The sequence below is a fragment of the Haematobia irritans genome, chromosome 2 (assembly GCF_050003625.1).
Source record: "Haematobia irritans isolate KBUSLIRL chromosome 2, ASM5000362v1, whole genome shotgun sequence".
NCBI classification, from domain to species: domain Eukaryota; kingdom Metazoa; phylum Arthropoda; class Insecta; order Diptera; family Muscidae; genus Haematobia; species Haematobia irritans.
In genome coordinates, this window is record NC_134398.1 from 37,177,564 (window position 1) to 37,195,899 (window position 18,336).

The following is an 18,336-nucleotide window of genomic DNA, read 5'->3' on the forward strand; positions in this document are numbered from 1 at the left end:
GCAAAATTTTCTATAGAAATCAAATTTTGACCAAATATATAGAAATAAAATTTTGAATAAAATTTTTATAGAAATAAAATTTGGCAAAATTTTTTATAGAAATAAAAGTTTGAAAAAATTATCAATAGAAATACAATTTAAAAAAAAAAAAATTGTGTAGCAAACAAAATTTTGCAAAATTTTTTATAGAAATAAAATTTTGCAAAATATTCTATAGAAACAACATTTTGACTAAATTTTCTATAGAAATAAAATTTTAGACTAAATTTGATATAGAAAAAAAATTCTGTAGTAATAAAATTTTGAATACATTTTTATAGCGTTTTAAAAAATTTGGTTCAGCCGGAGTCGGAGTCGTAAAAATTTTGCTGGACTCCGACTCCGGCTAAACCAAATTTTTTAAAACACTTCACATTTTTGTAACTAAGCAAGTTTTTACGCAAATTAGTTGTGTTATTCATTCGATCAATGTACAGCATGATTGTAAATGAAAATCAACTTCCAATTACGGCTATCTTTTTCTGTTTCCTAGAATGTTAGACTAGCAGATGGGCTGGATCGATCCATTTTAATGTCCATATCAATTTATTTGAAATATTTCGAACAATCGAAATTATTTTTTTTTAATTTTATTTAAAGGCCATATACATATGTGGAATATTGACAGAAAATGTTTTCAAAGTTGTTTTTTTTTTTTTTTATAGAAAATTTTGTCAACATTGTATTTCTATAAAAAAATTATTCAAAATCTTCAGACTCCGACTCCAAGACTCCGATTCCGGCTCCACAGCCCTGGTGCTAACAATTTGTGACCGAAATACTGCGAACAACGGACGGACACCATGTGCTAAGTCGTCTCAGGAGGTGGTTCTGAGTCCATCGATATTATGGGGCCTAAAATCAATATTTCTGGTAAAACTAATTTTTGCAGATACTATGTGGTTTAAGGTATAATGAAGTGTTGTGCCAATACTTATGTGTGGCACTGTATTCGGGCTATTGTCAACCCAAAATCATGCAAAACGATAGCCATTGAATAGAATTACACAAAGCCTCCCCCCACAACATATGCACAAATCAACGAATATCCTTATGACCTTATAGGGGGGAATAGTAGATAGCTAGACATACGGTCATACAAAACAAAAAACTAACAACAAAACAGTTGAGGTTTATTAGTATTTATAAACCAGCATTTATAAATAGTGTTGATGTTGTTGTTACAGTTATTGTTGCACTTGTTGTTATGGGCAGTAGTAAATGTCATTTGTTTTTGCTTGTGTGTTATTGCATGTAAAATCATCTAAAATTTACATTGACAAACAAACAATGAGACACATACAAATTGATTCACTATGTTAATGTGCATGTTTTCTCTCACACTCCCTCTCTCTCTCTAGGTCTCTTGTTGACTAAATTAGTGATTTCTATTGTGGTGCAAAAAAAAAAACACAAGCAATTGAATATTGAGATAAGTATGTATGTGAATGTTGGAAATTACATACAAACTACCATAACCATATATTTCAACTAAATGATATGGTAAAATTTCCCGCTTGTTCGGCAAGAAGCCATTGTCGCATTTTCGCTATTTATATAAACAACTACAAGGTTGACTGGTTATTTAAGAGGAGATAAGTAATCCTTGGAATAGTCGAATAATTATAACACAGATAACTGGTTGCCTGTAAAATCGACGCGGGAGAACTCTCTTATTTGCTGGACAATTTTTACAGCTCTCTGAGATAATTATCCGTTATTTTGAAGAACAAAAAAAAAAACAACAAAGCTCATCTCAATACTTTAGAATTTTCAGAAACTCATAATTTAGTTAGTTTTCTGTTGGTTTCGTAGCAAGACGTTTTTTGCAGAGCATTAGAAAACAATTTAATAAAACGTGTTTGGATATATTGCGGAAGTTTTTTTAGTAAGTACACTAATAATATGGTATACATTTTGCATTATTTTGTTAATTATATTCTTTATTTTCAGGTACCACTATCATTCAGATGTACATGCTATGCGGTGCGTTCCCGTAAAGACACCTTTCTATTATGTATTTAAATTAAGTTTTATGTTTTGTATTTTTTAATTTTACCTTTAAATATATTTGTGAAATATATTTAATTTTAATTTAATATAATTCATGTTAATAAATAAATTAAAATAATCAAATTATATTTTAATCGATTTGTGGTATAATTATTACAATACTGAAATGAAGGTATTTATATATGTATCCCACAGTTACCACTTATTTCTTGTGCTAAACGTAGTGCTAAGGATATCCAATTGGCTCCCTCCAATGACATCCCCATGTTAAATTCACCAGTTAAATACATGTCGAGTAGATTTGGGAGTAACTAGTGGTACTTATTGGTGATAGGTGAATTTAATAGTCAATAACTAGTTACTTGAACAAGCGGGTTATTTAAAATATCTTTGTTTATTTTGTGTGTGTTTCCTCTGTCGTTGTTTATTTATCATGCTCTTGTTATTAATGTCGATGTTCACATAATGACTGTAAACATTTATGACTCCTAAATGTATATGACTAGCGAGGAAACAGATAATAATAGGGAAGCACTATATTTAGTGTGGATATTTGGATTTTAAAAGCTCAGCTAACACCTATTTGAATGCTACAATAGTAATTGCAATAAATGACAAATGACAGTTAAGTTTACAAACAGTGTGATTGTCTGTTGTGTGAGATTTTTTAAGTGATACGATATGGAAAGGAAGGATGAAAAACATGTCGGAGGAAACAAAAGCAGTGATTAACTTTGGGGTGTTTATTTCAAAAATAAACAACAAAAAAATGCAAAAAAAGGAACATTTAACATTTTGAGGAAAATTTAATTAAAAATATTTTTGTTTTTTGTAGTGTTTGTAAGGACTGGTGTTGTGATAAAATAAATAAAATCTTCAGGGAAATGTAATGTTAAACAAGAGATCTTGTTGTTTTTTTTTTACTAAAAAAAATGTACTTGAAATATATATGAAGGAAATTTAATAACATGTCTTTGTTAAATTGATGCTACCATTAACTTACAGGGTGTCTCACCAACATGCAACCAACTTCAGGTTGCTATCATATCTTATGTTAGCTCCTTTGACGGCTTACAGGTTTATTCCAGTGACAGTTGATTTTATTGTTTACAAGGTGAAAACAGCATTTTGATCTATTGCATTCGCAATTAAAGTCATAGCCACAGTAATGGTCGCTTCCCGGGAGCCACCATGGTACAATGGTTACCATGTCCGTCTTGCATACACAGGCTCGTAGATTAGATTAAAGTGACATCTGGATTTAATTAAGACGCACTTAGACTATTCAGTCCAATGTGTGTGGGTCGTGAGTTCAAAGTCAGTTTCGACCAAACACCAAAAAGTTTTTCAGCGATGGATTATCCCCTCTAAGGCTGATGACAAAGCTTCTCTAAGTGGTTTCACATCAATGTGGAATACCATTCGGAATCGGCTATAAAAAGGAGATCCCTTGCAATTGAGCTTAACATAGAATTGGACAGAACTCACTGATAGGAGAGAAGTTCACCACTGTAGTATAACAATGGACTGAATAGTCTAAGTGAGCCTGATATATCGGCTACCTATTCTAACCTAACCTTTCCGCTGCTATTCATCGACGGTGGGGTCAGACAATATTAAAGCCTTGGACTGACCTTGGCTACGGTCCAATAACATTGCAACGGTTCTGCGAACCATTACACTCAGCCAGTGTTGGCAGGTCATTTTTGAATCTTCCACCCAAATCTTAAGAAAAAAACCCCTTAATTGGTCTTGAGTTTTATCAAAAACACCCAAAAATTTAAGAAAATAAAAAAATGGGTCCCCAAAATTTCGCGAAAAACCCTGTATTGATACATTTTAAAAATTTAATTTACGAAAAATATATAATAATACAATATGTATATCAATTTAAAAAGCAGGTAAAACTGCTCAATTTAATGGATAATATTTTTTAATCAAATTAATTAAAAAAATCGAAAAAAATAAACGAAATTGAGCAAATATATACATTATTCGCCACAAAGAGTACAACATTTTAAATCGTCTGTGTACAATTTGTTGGTGTTAAATTATGAAACCCATAATCGAATCAAAATTTAACTCTTAAAATGCTTTCAGCTGCTAAGCAGGGTTGGCCTGTCACAAACTGTGACTTTGCGACATACATTTGCGACGGTATAATACGTATGTCGCAAAAGTCGTAAACCTATTGTATAAAACCTAATTTTGAATAGAAGAAATCCTGAACATTTTTTAATTTAGTTTGACAGCATTCGCTGTGAGTTTCTGCAGAAATTTGTGAAAGTTTTCCCACGGTCAAGCCTATTTTCTTAGGTGGTATCGAAATTCCCGTTGGTGAGTGTGCAAAATACCTTGGGGTTATATTGGACAGGAGACTTTAAGCTAAGAAAGGTTGAGAAAATCCACGGTACTCTTGAAAAACGCAATAGGGAAAATGTGGGGACTAAAACCGAAAATTGTGGACATTCCTAAGAATTGAAACTTCTTCGCCCATACCATCGTCTTGGATATCATCGAATTCGCTGCCTAGCTGACGCAACTAAAGTATTTTGAGTTTGCGACTTTTGTTACTTTTTCTACATTTACGACGCGTATGTGACGTTTACGACGTTTACAACTTTGCGACAGTCGCAAACCTAAAAAATTTTGATACAGACCATCTCTGCTGCTAAGTTAAAATCATTTGTTTTTAACTGTGTCAAATATTAAAAACGTCCATTCAACAAAAGTAACTGAAACGGATAATGAAAATAATTGTAATGCCTACTTGCTTATATTTAGGAACTTGGGTTGACTTTCAGCATCTTTTTTTCTCCAAATTCACACCTGTTAACAATTTGGTTGAGAATTGCTCCACTTTATAAGGTCTAAGATATTTTTTTACCCCGAAAAATTTTGACAACATTTTCTATAGAAATAAAATTTTTAAAAAATTTTCTGCAAAAATAAAATTATGACAAAATTTTCTATAGAAATAAAATTTTTGAAAAAAAATTTCTGCAAAAATAAAATTATGACAAAATTTTCTATAAAAATAAATTTTTGAAAAAAAAAATCTAAAGAAATAAAATTTTGGTATTTTCTTAGCAATAAAATTTTTACAAAATTTTCTATAGAAATAAAACTTCGACAAAATTTTCTATAGATATAAAATGTTGATAAAATTTTCTTTAGAAATAAAATTTTCTATGGGAAAAAACTTTAGACAAAATTTTCTATAGAAGTAATATTTGGACAAAATTTTCTATAGAAATAACATTTTGACAAAATTTTCTATATAAATACAATTTCTTACAATTCTATAGAAATAAAAGTTTGAAAAAATTTTCTATAAAAATAAAATTTTGAAAAAAATTTGTATACAAATAAAAATTTGACAAAATATGCTATAGAAATAAAATTGTGAGAACATTTTCTATAGATATAAAATTTTGATAAAATTTTCTATAGATATAAAATTTTGATAATTTTTTCCATACAAATAAAATTTTGACAACATTTTTTTATAGAAATAAAATTTTCTATAGATATACAATTTTGATAAAAATTTCTATAAATATAACATTTTTGAGAAAATTTTCTGTAGAAATAAAATTATGACAAAATTTTCTATAGAAATATAATTTTGCGAAAAAAATTTTTCTATAGAAATAAAATTTTGACAAAATTTTCTATAGAAATAAAATTTTGACAAAATTTTCTATAGAAATAAAATTTTGACAAAATTTTCTATAGAAATAAAATTTTGACAAAATTTTCTATAGAAATAAAATTTTGAGAAAACTTTCTATAGAAATAATATTTTTGAGAAAATTTTCTGTAGAAATAAAATTATGACAAAATTTTCTATAGCAATAAAACTTTGACAAAATTTTCTATAGACATAAAATGTTGATAAAATTTTCTTTAGAAATAAAATGTATGAGAAAATTCTCTATAGGAAAAAATTTTTGACAAAATGTTCTATAGAAATAAAATTTTGACAAAATTTTCTATAGATATAGCATTTTGAAAAAATTTTCTTTAGAAATAAAATTTTTGAGAAAATTTTCTTTAGGAAAAATTTTTTGGCAAAATGTTCTATAGTAAAAAAAATTGACAAAATTTTCTATAGAAATAAAATTTTGACAAAATTTTCTATAGAAATAAAATTTTGACAAAATTTACTATAGAAATAAAATTTTGACAAAATTTTCTATAGAAATAAAATTTTGAGAAAACTTTCTATAGAAATAATATTTTTGAGAAAATTTTCTGTAGAAATAAAATTATGACAAAATTTTCTATAGCAATAAAACTTTGACAAAATTTTCTATAGACATAAAATTTTGATAAAATTTTCTTTAGAAATAAAATTTATGAGAAAATTCTCTATAGGAAAAAATTTTTGACAAAATGTTCTATAGAAATAAAATTTTGACAAAATTTTCTATAGATATAGCATTTTGATAAAATTTTCTTTAGAAATAAAATTTTTGACAAAATTTTCTTTAGGAAAAATTTTTTGGCAAAATGTTCTATAGTAAATAAAATTGACAAAATTTTCTATAGAAATAAAATTTTGACAAAATTTTCTATAGAAATAAAATTTTGAGAAAATTTTCTATATAAATACAATTTTTTTACAATTCTATAGAAATAAAATTTTGAAAAATTTTTCTACAGAAATAAAATTTTGAAAAAAATTTCTATACAAATAAAGTTTTGATAAAATATTCAATAGAAATAAAATGTTGAGAAAATTTCCTATAGATATAAAATGTTGATAAAATTTTCTATAGATTTTGATAAAATGTTGACAAAATTTTCTTGAGAAATAAAATGTTGACAAAATTTTCTTTAGAAATAAAATTTTTGAGAAAATTTGCTTTAGGAAAATATTTTTGGCAAAATGTTCTATAGAAAAAAATTGACAAAATGTTCTATAGAAATAATATTTGGACAACATTTTCTATAGAAATAACATTTTGACAAAATTTTCTCTACAAATAAAGTTTTGACAAAATTTTCTATATAAATACAATTTTTTACTATTCTATAGAAATAAAATTTTGATAAAATTTTCTATAGAAATAAAATTTTGATAAAATTTTCTATAGAAATAAATTTTTTCCAAATTTTTAAGAGATAAAATGTTGACAACATTTTCTATAGAAATAAAATTTTGACAAAATTTTCTATAGAAATAAAATTTTGACAAAATTTTCTATAGAAATAAAATTTTGACAAAATTTTCTATAGAAATAAAATTTTGACAAAATTTTCTATAGAAATAAAATTTTGACAAAATTTTCTATAGAAATAAAATTTTGACAAAATTTTCTAAAGAAATAAAATTTTGACAAAATTTTCTATAGAAATAAAATTTTGACAAAATTTTCTATAGAAATAAAATTTTTACAAAATTTTCTAAAGAATTTTGCTTTTCTCACGATGCAATTTACAACGCCCAAAAATAAGCTCTAGTCTAAATTACGTAGGATGACGTTAGTGTAAAAAATGATACAACGTGAAAAAACTAGAAAAAAGTAATTAATTTCCTAGTATATTCCTAGTATCACGTATGTAAACCACACATGTAAAAGGAAATTGCGCCATAAAAGTATCCTTAGTTCAATTCTCTGATTATTTGGCTCAGAACCAATATCAGAATCTGTAGTACAAAGACCAAATTTTTGGATGCCCGTAAGCTTTTTTGTTTTCAGTGTATCTCGTCCCTTATAAGTTATGGCAAATGTCCAATAAACAGGTCTAATTGTGTAATTGCCATGCCCCTAGATCCCTTCTCAATAGATAAAAATTATAAAAGGATTTCCTGTGCATTTAATTTTTTTTTTTTAGTTCACCACAATCTTCTGACTCCTACCCTTAGCAGCAGCTACTCCCGTTCCCGTAGCATATCGAAATAACAAAGGCATCTTTGTATTAAAAACAAAATTAAATTTGTAATGAATTCAGGAAATTAAATTTTCCCAACTCAATGGAAATAAGTTAACAACAAATTATGGCTAATTGTTATTGGTAACAACAAACAAAAATTTACATTAATATTTACATTAATATTTTTCGTCATACCTATGGCCTCTTGGTTTAATGCTATTTTGTTTTTACTTTGCAATTATATTATGAAAGCATTGTAATCAGATTTTTTTTGCATATCCTGAATATCCTCACTCACTCACTTTGCCCATCATTCATTCACGTTCACTCATAGCTGCTGATATTGTTTTGTGTTAATATCTGCGGGCGCGTGTGTGTGTGCGTGTGCATTATAATGAAAATATTTTTTATTAATTAAATTATTGAGTGCGGTTAAAAACAAGCAAATGCACACAAACACGCACATAATTATTAACATTTTATATGTGATACAAGGATTTTTATTATATGCTTTTGAGTAGATGATTTTTTTTAATGATTTTTCATTAAATCTATTGGCGTTTTTTAACTTTTTATGCGGTCGAAACTGATATGAGCAATTCAAAAAGTGATATTAATCTGTTTGTGGCCATTAACATGAACACAGGGAATTAACGGATGCAATGGACAGAAAAAAAACACAATTTTCCCAAATGGGGTGGTAATGGAATGTGCGATGGTGGCTATCTTTTGGGGGCAATTAAGAGAGGTGGAATAAAAATTAAAACTTTCTGGCCTTGTTTTTATCCCCTCCAGTATAAATTTATCATTTTTATGTAGTCAGTGTCATATTGTTATATTAGCCACTTTTTTCAAGCGATGATAATTTTGTGCTACTTTTCACATAATTGTGCCACTTTTTTCATGTGCCACCTTTTCATGTTTCGCCACTGTTTGGTTTTGTACACTTCTGCGACTTGCTGCTGCTGAAATGTATATTTGTAGCAAACCACCAGAACAATAAAGGTATAATGCAAAAAATAACAAAACGAGGAGAGTTTCAGTATCTAAGGACAAAATATTTGGTTTTATTGAGAATGACGAATTTTAACCAGATTGCATGATTAAGTGATTAATCCTTTTATCGCATACAGAGAAAAAAAATTCTTTCCATACTTTTAGGTAAAAACGAAAATTACGCACAAATATAAAATCCGACCTGTATACGAAATTTTCTCAAAATTCCATTTCTATACAAAATTCTCCTAAAATTCCGTTTCTATAGGAAATTTTGTCATAATTCCATTTTTATAGTGAATTTTCTCAAAATTTAATTTCTATGGGAATTTTTTCTCAAAATTTCATTACTATTGAAAATTTTCTCAAAATTTCATTTCTATAGGAAATTTTCTCAAAATTTCATTTCAATGGAAAATTTTCTCAAAATTTAATTTCAATAGGAAATTTTGTAAAAAGTTCATTTCTATAGGAAATTTTGTAAAAATTTCATTTCTATAGAATATTTTGTGAAAATTTCATTTTTATAGGCAATTTTCTCAAAATTTCATTCATATAGGACATTTCGTCAAAAGTTTATTTCTATAGAAAATTTTGTGAAATTTGTATTTCTATAGGAAATTTCGTCAAAATTTCATTCCTATAGGAAATTTTGTCAAAATTTTATTTCTATAGAAAATTTTGTGAAATTTTTATTTCCAAACAAAAATTTATCAAAATTCAATTTCTATACGAAATTTGGTCAAAATTTAATTTCTATAAGAAATTTTCTCAAAATTTAATTTCTATAGGAAATTTCTTCAAAATTTTATTTCTATATAGAAAAATTTCTTAAAATTTCATTTCTATAGGAAATTTTGATAAAATTTCGTTTGTTATGTTATCAAAATTTTATTTCTATATAAATTTTTGTCAAAAATTTTATTTCTATAGAAAATTTTGTCAAAATTTCATTCTATAAGAAATTTTTATCAAAATTTCATTCTATAGGAAATTTTTGTCAAAATTTCATTTGTATAGGAAATTTTCTCAAAATTTCATTTCTATAGGAAATTTTGTAAAAATTTCATTTCTATAGAATATTTTGTGAAAAATTCATTTTTATAGGAAATTTTCTCAAAATTTCATTCATATAGCAAATTTCGTCAAAATTTTATTTCTATAGAAAATTTTGTGAAATTTTTATTTCCATACAAAAATTTATCAAAATTCAATTTCTATACGAAATTTGGTCAAAATTTAATTTCTATAAGAAATTTTCTCAAAATTTAATTTCTATAGGAAATTTCTTCAAAATTTTATTTCTATATAGAAAAATTTCTTAAAATTTCATTTCTATAGGAAATTTTGATAAAATTTCGTTTGTTATGTTATCAAAATTTTATTTCTATATAAATTTTTGTCAAAAATTTTATTTCTATAGAAAATTTTGTCAAAATTTCATTCTATAAGAAATTTTTATCAAAATTTCATTCTATAGGAAATTTTTGTCAAAATTTAATTTCTATAGGAAATTTTCTCAAAATTTCATTTCTATAGGAAATTTTTCTCAAAATTTCATTTGTATAGGAAATTTTCTCAAAATTTCATTTCTATAGAAAATTTTGTAAATATTTCATTTCTATAGAATATTTTGTGAAAATTTCATTTCTGTAGGAAATATTCTCAAAATTTCATTCCAATAGGAAATTTCGTCAATATTTTATTTCTATTAAAAAGTTTTGTGAAATTTTTATTTCTATACGAAATTTGGTCAAACTTCAATTTCTATACGAAATTTGGTCAAAATTTAATTTCTATAGGAAATTTACTCAAAATTTCATTTCTATTAAAAATATTGCGAAATTTTTATTTCTATACGAAATTTGGTCAAAATTCAATTTCTATACGAAATTTTGTCAAAATTCCATTCTATAGGAAATTTTCTTAAAATTTCATTCCTGTAGGAAATTTCGTCAAAATTTTATTTCTATAGAAAATTTTATGAAATTTTTATTTCTTAGGAAATTTTGACAAAATTTCGTTTGTATAATAAATGATATTAAAATTTCTTTGTTATAGGAAATTTTAACAAAATTTTATTTCTATAAGAAATTTTTTGTAAAATTTTATTTCTATAGGAAATTGTGTCAAAATTTTATATTTATAGAAAATTTTGTCAAAATGTTATTTTTTAGGAAGTTTTGTCAAAATTTTATATTTATAGAATATTTTGTAAAAAAACTTCATTTCTATAGGCAATTTTCTCAAAATTATACGAACATTTTGCAAAATTTTAATACTATAGAACATTTTGTCACAATGTTATTTTTTTACGAAATTTTGTCAAAATTTTATATCTATAGAAAATTTTGTCAAAATCTTATATTTATGGAAAATTTTGTCAAAACTTCATTTCTATAGGAAATTTCCTCAAAATTTCATTTCTGTAGGAACTTTTTCAAAATTTAATTTCTATAGAAGATTTTTGTTAAAATTTTATTTCTATAGAAAAATTTGTCAAAATTGTATTTCCATACGAAAAATTTGTCAAAATTTAATTTCTATAGAAAAATTTGTCAAAATTTTATATTTATGGAAAATTTTGTAAAAACTTCATTTCTATAGGAAATTTTCTCAAAATTTCATTTCTATTGAAGATTTTTGTTAAAATTTTATTTCTGTAGAAAATTTTGTCAAAATTTCATTTCTATAGAAAATTTTGTCAAAATTTAATATCTATACGAAATTTTGTCAAAATTTCATCTATATACGAAATTTTGGCAAAATTTCATCTCTATAAAAAACTTTGTCAAAATTTTCAACAAAAAAATTACAAAACTTCGTACTAAAAAAAATGACAAAATTTCCTATAGCAAATAAATTTTGACAAAATTACCCATACTAAATAATTTTTAACTAAATTTTTCCATAGAAATAAAATTTTGACAAAATTTCCTATAGAAAGAAAAATGACAGTCGATATATAGACGACGTATGAGTAATAATATTTAATTGATATTATTTATTTACTTGTTATTTAACCCAATTATTTATCAAATAAACAACTGCTAGTAAAATAAATCTAATGTATTTTTAATATATAAACATTAGTATAATTTACCATAAACCAAATCAATGTGTGTATAAAAGATCAATAGAATCTATATGAAAAACCACTAAATATTCCATAGTTTTATGTTACTATTATTTACTCGTATTTAATATACTACGTATTTGTATATTTAAGTAATCCCATTTTGGTTGGCATAATTTAGGACTGATATATGGCGTATGATTAATTTAACAAAATTCATAATACTCGTACACGCGGAGGGAATTCTCAAATGTAGTGACGTATAATGAATATTATTACAGTCATGACGTATGATAAATATTATTAGACCCATAGGTTATTGTAGGATGTTTGTAAAAATAAATGTAATAGAAAAAAATTAGTCCCACCAAACTAACTGCAAAAAAAACTAATTAATAATCTATATATGTGAAACGTTTTTTTTATCTCTCATATATAATATATATTGCATTTACCACAAAAAAATACCATTGAAATCGTCTCCAGGCAATGGATTATAAGCATTTCGAATGAGCCATAAAGAACAAAAAAAATATTAGTGTAATTCTTTCAAGGCATTGATGGAATTCTCAAATGATCACCATCATAACGTATGATGAATATTATTACATTCATGACGTATGATAAATATTATTAGATTATTATAACGTATTCTGCCCATAGGTCATTGTAGATTGTTTTTTTGAAATTTTCTGTTTTGTATTGCAAAAATATAGTAAAAAAATGCTCCCACTAAATAACTTGAAATGAACTAATTAATAATAAATAAATATTGAAATGGTTCTTGTGTTTCTCATACATATAATATATATTGCATTTACCACAAAAAAGTACAATAAAAATCGGACACTTGTTTTTGAGCATTTGGAATGAACCATAAAGAAAAAAAATATTTGTGGTTCTGTACAAATGGATAGAAGTACCTTAAATACCATGCGTATGCATGTATGGCGCGTATAATTTTTATAACTCAATAAACTTTAAATAAAACTGTAAACGAATATATAAAATGGACGATCAATAATGTGGCCACCACATCAGGTTCTTGTCTAAGGAATTGCAGTAATTAATCTGAAATATTGCTACCACGTAAAAACCTGTATATCATATTAAATTGGGGAGAATTAAAGTGAAATATAGCAAACGGAATCTGACAACATATACGTAAAATGTCTGAAAAAATTGTAATATTTAAAACAATGACAAATAAAAACCAATAAGAGAAAGTACTGATTGTGAGAAATAATTTAATAATTTGAAAATGTTGTTACACCCAACTTATGAGTAATTAAAAAAAAAAAATTCAATAGAAATACAATTTTGACAAAATTTTCTATAAAAATAAAATTTTGACAAAATTTTCTATAAAATAAACTTTTGACAAAATTTTCTATAGAAATGAAATTTTGACAAAATTTTCTATAGAAATAAAGTTTTGACAAAATTTTCTATAGAAATAAAATTTTGGCAAAATTTTCTACAGATATAAAATTTTGACAAAATTTTCTATAGATATAAAATTTTGACAAAATTTTCTATAGATATCAAATTTTGACAAAATTTTCTATAGAAATAAAATTTTGTCAAAATTTTCTACAGATATAAAATTTTGACAACATTTCCTATACAATTAAATTTTTGATAAAATTTTCTATATAAATAAAATGTTAACAATATTTTCTATAGAAAAAAATTTTGACAAAATTTTCTATAGATATCAAATCTTGACAAAATTTTCTATAGATATAAAGTTTTGACAAAATTTTCTATAGAAATAATATATTGACAAAATTTTTTATTGAAATAAAATTTTGACAAAATTTTCTATAGAAATAATATATTGGCAAAATTTTCTATTGAAATAAAATTTTGACAAAATTTTCTATAGAAATAAAATTTTGACAAAATTTTCTATAGATATCCAATTTTGACAAAATTTTCTATAGAAATAATATATTGACAAAATTTTCTATAGAAATGAAATTTTGACAAAATTTTCTATAGAAATAAAGTTTTGACAAAATTTTCTATAGAAATAAAATTTTGGCAAAATTTTCTACAGATATAAAATTTTGACAAAATTTTCTATAGATATAAAATTTTGACAAAATTTTCTATAGATATCAAATTTTGACAAAATTTTCTATAGAAATAAAATTTTGTCAAAATTTTCTACAGATATATATAAAATTTTGACAAAATTTTCTATAGATATCAAATTTTGACAAAATTTTCTATAGAAATAAAATTTTGTCAAAATTTTCTACAGATATAAAATTTTGACAACATTTCCTATACAATTAAATTTTTGATAAAATTTTCTATATAAATAAAATGTTAACAATATTTTCTATAGAAAAAAATTTTGACAAAATTTTCTATAGATATCAAATCTTGACAAAATTTTCTATAGATATAAAGTTTTGACAAAATTTTCTATAGAAATAATATATTGACAAAATTTTTTATTGAAATAAAATTTTGACAAAATTTTCTATAGAAATAATATATTGACAAAATTTTCTATTGAAATAAAATTTTGACAAAATTTTCTATAGAAATAAAATTTTGACAAAATTTTCTATAGATATCCAATTTTGACAAAATTTTCTATAGAAATAATATATTGACAAAATTTTCTATTGAAATAAAATTTTGACAAAATTTTTTATAGAAATATAATATTGACAAAATTTTCTATTGAAATAAAATTTAGACAAAATTTTTTATAGAAATATAATATTCACAAAATTTTCTATAGATATAAAATTTTGGCAAAATTTCCGATAGAAATAGAATTTTGACAAAATTTTTTATAGAAATAAAATATTGACAAAATTTTCTATTGAAATAAAATTTCGACAACATTTTCTGTAGAAATAAAATATTGACAAAATTTTCTATAGAAATAAAATTTTGACAAAATTTCCGATAGAAATAAAATTTTGACAAAATTTTCTATACAATTAAATTTTTGACAAAATTTTCTATAGAAATAAAATTTTTACATCATTTCCTAGACATATAAATTTTTTGTAAACTTTTTTTTTTAAATATAAAATGTTAACAACATTTGCTATAGAAAACCTTTTTTGGCAAAATTTTCTATTGAAATAAAATTTTGACAAAATTTTCTATTGAAATAAATTATTGACACAATTTTCTATTGAAATAAAATTATGACAAAATTTTCTATAGAAATAAAATATTGACAAAATTTTCTATAGATATAAAATTTTGACAAAATTTTGTATAGATATAAAAATTTGTCAAAATTTCCGATCGAAATAAAATTTTGACAAAATTTTCTATAGAAATAAAATTTTGACAAAATTTTCTATAAAAATAAAATTTTCATAAATTTTTTTATAGAAATAAAATTTTGACAAACTTTTCTATAGATATAAAATTTTGACAAAATTTCCGATAAAAATAAAATTTTGAGAAAATTTTCTATAAAAATAAAATGTTAACATTTTCTATAGAAAAAAATTTTGACAAATTTTCTATTGAAATAACATTTTGACAAAATTTCCTATACAATTAAATTTTTGACAAAATATTCTAAAAAAATAATATGTTAACAACATTTGACAAAATTTTCTAAAAAAATAATATGTTAACAACATTTTCTATAGAAAACATTTTTTGACAAAATTTTCTATAGAAATAAAATTTTGACAGTTGTTTCTATTTGCCAAAATGTTTCTATTTTTTATGGAAATAAAATTTTGTCAAAATTTCCTACTGAAATAACAATTTGGTAAAATTTTCTATAAAAAAAATTGACAAAATTTTCTATAAAAATAAAATATAAACAAAATTTTTTATAGAAATAAAATTTTGACAAAATTCTCTATAAAAATAAAATTTGGATAAATTTTTCTACAGAAGTAAAATTATGACAGTTTCTATAAAAAAATTTTTTTGACACATTTTTCCTTTAAAGTAAAATGTTAGCAAATTTTCTATAAATTTTGACAAATTTTGCAATAAAACTAAAATTCAACAAATTCCTCTACAAAAATAAAATTGTGACAAAATTTTCTATAAAAATAAAATTTTGACAATTGTTTCTATTTGCTAAATGTTTCTATTTGTGAAAATTTTGACAATTGCTACTTGTTACAATTTTTACAAAATTTTCTATGGAAATAAAATTTTGTCAAAATTTCCTGTTGAAATAAAATTTTGACAAAATTTTCTATAAAAATAAAATTTTAACAAAATTTTCTATATATTTCTAAAATTGTCTATAAAAATAAAATTTTGACAAAATTTTCTATAGATATAAAACTTTGACAAAATGTTCTTTTGTATAAAAACAATTTTTTCTTTTTTCTAACACAGTATTGAAAACTGTGCCGCTACAGTAAAACTTACTTCCACCTTATTCGTGTTGCAAAAAAAAATACATTTTCCTTTTTGCCTACTCTTTTTTATTACTTCATCGGCTAGTATGCCAAGAATTTGCCTTTTCTAGGATAGAAAAATCTAAACATGATGGAAAAAGGCCATACGAATAGCTATGTAAAAACATCTGTCGTGCTTAAACCGTAAAGTATGCAGTGAAAAATAATTCTTTCTCACCTGATGGTCATAGCCAAGTTTTTTTATATTTCTTTGAGATATTCAACACTGTCGGAATAGAGAATTATAACAATGACTCATATGAAAATTTGTTATAACAATAACATTGTTTTTTGTTATAATAGTAAATAAAATACTTGGATAATAATATTTTTAATATTTTTTATTTGATTTGATATAAAACTGTGCCATATGGCGTATAATTATTATTAATTCTATTAATATTACTTATACGCTTCGTAGATCTAATTATTATTGTATCGAGGGCGATTGTGGATTTGAAAATTACTTAATTTTTGCGGTTAAATTAATTTAATACTTCAGATGAAAAACAAAATACTCCTATTAATTCTTGACAAAATCTAGATAGAAAAGACAACATGCCTCAATTGAGTAGAAATAGCTGCTTTAAAATTATTTGTTTAAATAAAATAATTGCTAAACTGTCTATGTAAAATTTTACATCGAAGCATATTTGCTATAACCTTTATATGTTTTAGTACAAAAAAAAAAAAAACTAAATACATAATAAAATAAGTATTCCGATTTTGATATTGCATTTGGTTATGTTTAAACTGACCAATGTGGCGCATGATTATTATTAATTGTATTAATAACACGTATACGCTTCGAAGGCCTGTTGATTACTAAATGTTGGTAACGTGATCGATTTTCGAGTAGAAAATAACCTTATTCTCGCCATAAAAATAATAAAAAATAGTAAAAAATATAGATTTATGTATATAGATATAGTTCATAAAAATAGTAAAACAAGTAAAAAAATATAGATATATTTAATTCGTGTTTAGAATTTTAGAAAAAATTAAACATTTAAAAATTAAATTTCCAACAAAAAAAAAAAAACAAAAAAACAATTTTTTTTTCGAACTTCTTAAGCTTCCAATCTCCTAATAATATGGATCAATGCTGTATTGTTTCCTTGAACAACATATCAACTTCAGTTGCACTCGACTAATTGCGTGACTATGCAAAATATTTCTTTAGCTTAATTGCATTTCAGAGCATAAAGTTTATGTTGCGTACATGTATGTGTGTATACAAGCACTCTAGCTCGAGACCCTTTGTTTTTTCTCCCATACTAAGTTATGCGTATGAGTGTAAGTTCTAGGCAATTCAAACAGAACACACATGAAAGAGCTTCCACTAAAGTGGTCGTCTGGTTCACTACTTCATCTATGTATGCTTGTTAGTTATTCGTGGTGTAATTTTCTTTTGGTATTTATTATTTTTAGTTTTTTGCTTTACTTCGTGCAAGTAGACATAGGAAAAATTGCATTCTTCAAGTAAAACAACAAACACCTGGCTTTGTAAATGAATTTGTAAAAGTTAGGGCACAACACAAGTACTCGTACTCACATAGTCAAACACACACCCATATCCATGTATGGAATCATTAACGAAGAGAGGTAGAGAGTAATATTCAACTCTACAAGTCTTTTTAATACAACAACACACATGTGTACATATCCATGGTTAATTTTCAGGTTGTTAGCTATACCTTAACCCAAATATTTGTAAATATGTTTTAATCAATTTTTCTAAACTTTACAATAAGAGGGGAGTATAGAAACCCAAACAAAAATTTGAATCTCTTCTAAAGGCACAACTTTAAAATTACTTCCAAAAATGTCCTCCCAAAGATGTTCTTTATTTTTGCTACACAGAAGGTTCTTTTAATTCAATTTTTTATAACTCGTTTTTTCATATCTTTAATGGGT

The 18,336-nt window shown here is 24.1% G+C and overlaps 1 protein-coding gene and 1 long non-coding RNA gene across 2 annotated transcripts in view; one reads left to right on the forward strand and one right to left on the reverse strand.

The window, feature by feature from the left end:
* Positions 1 to 18,336, reverse strand: part of Sema1a (semaphorin 1a) — a 1,157,214-nt gene that overhangs the window by 288,869 nt on the left and 850,009 nt on the right. The gene's annotated exons all lie outside the window — the stretch shown is intronic.
* Positions 1,559 to 2,180, forward strand: LOC142227474 (uncharacterized). The gene is made up of 2 exons (XR_012719850.1): positions 1,559 to 1,927; positions 1,993 to 2,180. It is a non-coding gene; the product is annotated as an uncharacterized LOC142227474 (long non-coding RNA).